A 4,313-nucleotide genomic window follows, 5' to 3' on the forward strand; every position below is an offset into this window, starting at 1 on the left:
TGGAACGGAGTGAAAACCAAATGGCAAATTGGTTGTTTTTTCTTTGACCCTTCTTTGGTGTCTTGTTATAGAGTGAAAATATAACCCTTTAAAAGTGTAGCTAATATTATGTACCTGAAGTACTTTAAAAGGACAGTAAAAAAGCAAAAGGCATAAAATAGAATTTAAATTGTCTTTTTAAAAACAAGAAAATAAAAGTTTAAAAGTGAAGTAAGAAAATTGGTATGTTACATATAATGAATGTGTGATTTATATTTTATCATTGACAAAAAAAAAAGTGGACATAAATTGCAACAATGAGAGAGAACCTCCTGAAAAATAAGAATTTGGCAAATAATATAAATAAACATTTTATACAAGAAACATTATCAATGCCTAATAATAAACATAGAAATGTTTAAACTCACTTGCAGTAAAAATATGAAATTAAGGAATATTAAAATACTATGTCCTGCCTATTGACTAGGAAGGATTTAGTTCTATTTTTCAGTTATTTATTCATCTATCTGCCTGTGTAAGGGGGGCACATAATGAGATATGATGTGACACTGCTGGTAGTTTAAAGTGATACAAACATTTGGATCAAGTGGAAATGGGAATGAAAAACTCTAAAAATAATGTTTCCCATTCAAACAGAATATCCTCATATAGAAATTTATAATTATAAGAATAGAAAAAGATCAAGCTATTTATAAGGATATTCATCACAATATGAATCACAATAATACAAAGTTAGAAACAATCTACCTTTCCTTAAATATGATATTGCATAGGTAAGTGACATTCTATAAAATTATTCAAAATCAGATTATAGAATACTATTTTGTGACTGGAGAAAACAAAGAAAGCAAATCTAAAAACAGAATGTGTGGTAATTGCATCATATGTATTACAGCAAAAATAATGAAAGTGTTTTACTCAAGGACATGGAATTACGTGTGAAATGTTTTCTGTGTCAACCAGTTTGTTTTCCAATGAATGTGAACTGGTTTTCTATTAAATGATATCAAATTATGAAAATGAACAAAAATGTTCAAAAATGTGCTGGAGGAAGAACATTGTCAAACCTGAAAAACAAATTATTTGGATCTAGTAAATGGCAATCATGATTAAAAATGGAATAAATGTATATTGTTCACTTCCTCTACCAACCCTGAATTAGAAAACAAATCTGAAACAAAGTGATATCTAATTAAGTTTAATTTTGAAACTTGATGTAGATCTTTACAAAGCTTTTTTGAGAAGAACATTAAAATTGCATAATAACTAACATGTATTTATTTAATTTTGGCAGAAAGTGGAAAGAAAAATAACTAGCTGATTATGGAAACAGAAAGCGTATTTGTGCAATAATGTAGGACTGCTGAGAGTTGTGTATAAATAAGTCTGTGGTCCCTCTCTGAATTGTAACTGTGCATCTATAATTTCAAATGAAGTCTATTGAACTGTTCACTAGGGATAATATATCTGTTTAAAAATGAAGTTCTGAACTTCAAGGGTTTTTTTGATCTAAAGAAATTACAGATTCAAATTCATTATACATGTTTGACCTCTGCCCCTCTAGTCTAAATGAAAAAGGACATAACAACTGTGTTTTCTCCAGTCAAATGAAATACAACTGTCATTCTGAACATTAATAAGAACTTCCTCTATTGATTTATTCTTTAACTAAGTGTTGTAGATGTCTCCTTTAGGTTTTGTCACTTGGCTGTAAAGACTGTCAATATTTTATTGATTAAAGAATGAAAGGTCAATGTTTTTATTCACTCTGGCCAACATTTAATGTATCCGCATTATCAGATATATAAAGTCCTAATAAAGGTATTAACAATTACTTTAGAAGTTTCTTACTAGAAATTATTATGAAAAAATTAATAGATGAGTATATGCATACAACCATCCAAAGATAATTTGCATTTATTACTCAGATTAATTACACTAATAAGCCCATAAAAATCCTGGTTAGCATAATGTAATGGCATGTTTTATACCATGAAACAGTATTTGATTTACTACATAAATATCTTATTACAGTTTATTTTAATATTTAAAAAAATGTAAAATACTCTAATACCAAAAGAAGAAGAGACTCTAAAATACTGTTTAGGAAAGAGACAAGGAAGATAATGGAAGGGAAGAGAAGGGAAGGGAAGGGAAAGGAAGGGAAGGAAAAGAGACAGAGAAGCAGAGAGACAGACTTTCAACTGCATAGTGAAATACTTGTATAGGGTGAAAAAAATTCCAAGTTTTTCTATTTTACCTTATGGTTTTTAATATATCGTGCTATTTAATCTTTTATCTGGATCAGTGCTTACAAGTCCATTTTGAAGGTCTCTTTGCCGTACTAGATGCTCCAATTTAAAGGCATTCTTAGGTCATTAGTTTCATAAGTAACATTTTTCAGGTCACTAGGTTCTCAGAGTGCCTTTTTTTATGATATATTTTACTTGATATTTCTGTACATGGTCTCTTGACAGACTCCTCTGGGTAAAAGAGCAAAAGCGAATAAAGGGCAAAATATGTAGGCAGTAATCTAAACAGTAGTTTCAGAGTTTATCAAACTGTACTTTATTTGAGCAGATAAAGTGCATAGGCCATTTAATTGTTGTGAGGGGGCATTTTTCAGAAATATGCAGCTATGCATACGTAGGTGTGTATTCTTTGTATGTGTGTGTTAATAAATAAATTTTAAATATTTCTTCAATCTTAGTCATAGTTATAAAGAGACAAAGATAATTGAAAAACCGAAAGTGAAGTTGCATTCCATGTCCTTAATAATTGGATATGTACCCTAAACTTTGAATGTATAAATGAAAAGAAAAACATACTATCCTATGTTATAACTATGTTGCTGCTACACACACACACACACACACACACACACACACACACATACAGGAACATGGAAAACATTTCTACTGTCTTTTCTAGAAAAGGTGAAATAGAGTAATAAGTCCTTGAAGAAAGAGTTGTACCTTCAAACCGCTTAAGTCTATATGGATATATGGAAAGCGACGTTTAACCCCATTAAACTTCTTTAACCCCATTAAACTTCTTTAACCCCAATACTTGTGAAAAATGCCCATGATTATAAGGAAACAAATCCACAATGTAGACACTTATGAATATCAGTCAGGTGTAAAAAGAACTAGGAGAAAGTTAAAGTAATGATATCAACAAAAGTCATTTTGGAAAACCCAAGAACCAAGTTGAAGGGACACCCTAGCAAGGAGAACAAATCCAGAGACCGAGACAGGGACTGCTGGAGATGAGACTTGAGATCAGAGTTGTCTGGAAACAGGTCTGAGAGGGCACTTGTTAAATACAAGTGGGAAAGGTCCAGGAAAATGGCTGAAGGAGGTTGTGATCAGGTAGTGAATGTGTCTGTGGCATTTGTGCTTGTGCGGTTAAAAGATTGGAGACAGGATGAGACTGGTGTTTTACCCAAAATATGGATAATAAAAATATCAAGTAAATAAAAATTAGATGATATAAGGGCATTTTCTGAGTGATGTAAGCCCTTTCTTAATTACTTCTATTATATGCATGACATAGGCAAAAGTTAGGCTATCGACAGATAGTAAGCAATGATTAAGTACAACTATTATATGTGCACAATGATGAAATAAATTGTAATATTTTCAAAGTATTTGTTTAAGGAGAGACTAAAACTAACTATTTTGTGTATTCTTAATTAAGGAAAAACTGGAATATCCTAGTGGTTTATTTCAATGCTGAAATTCTGTTTTTTAAAAGCAGACTTTAGAGACAGGAGTGCTACATGGTGGAGTAGAGCATATGTTTTTAAATTTCTAAATCTAAACAGTAATCTGCGTGAAACAAAAATTGAACCACCTTGAAACTAAGTTGGAATTTCTGTAAGCAAAGGTAGAAGACTTCTAATAAAGTAATTCTGACTCTGCTCCAACATGTAAATTCACATTTATAGTAGCTTTCTTATTTGTTTGATTATTCAATGTTTATTTATAGTCATTCTATAGTGCCATGTACATTCACAGGCCTGCACATATCACCTTTGTATTTACCATTCCTTTACAGCTAATGGATTTCTTCTTCAATATCTGAAACTCCCTTTATAAGAGATGTTATGGAGTTGATACCCCAAGATTAGCTCACAACCAACAACTGGTGGTGATCAATGAATAAATACACCTCTTTTCCTTGCATGGGGTAGGCTAACTTGAACAGGTTATATATGGCCTCCAAGAGGTCCAGTTATTTAGCCCCAGTTGCCCAAAGTATAAACTTGCATATTAATGTATCCTTTGTTGATTTTACTCATATTTTCTTCA

The sequence above is a fragment of the Rhinolophus sinicus genome, linkage group LG05 (genome assembly GCF_036562045.2).
Source record: "Rhinolophus sinicus isolate RSC01 linkage group LG05, ASM3656204v1, whole genome shotgun sequence".
NCBI lineage: Eukaryota > Metazoa > Chordata > Mammalia > Chiroptera > Rhinolophidae > Rhinolophus > Rhinolophus sinicus.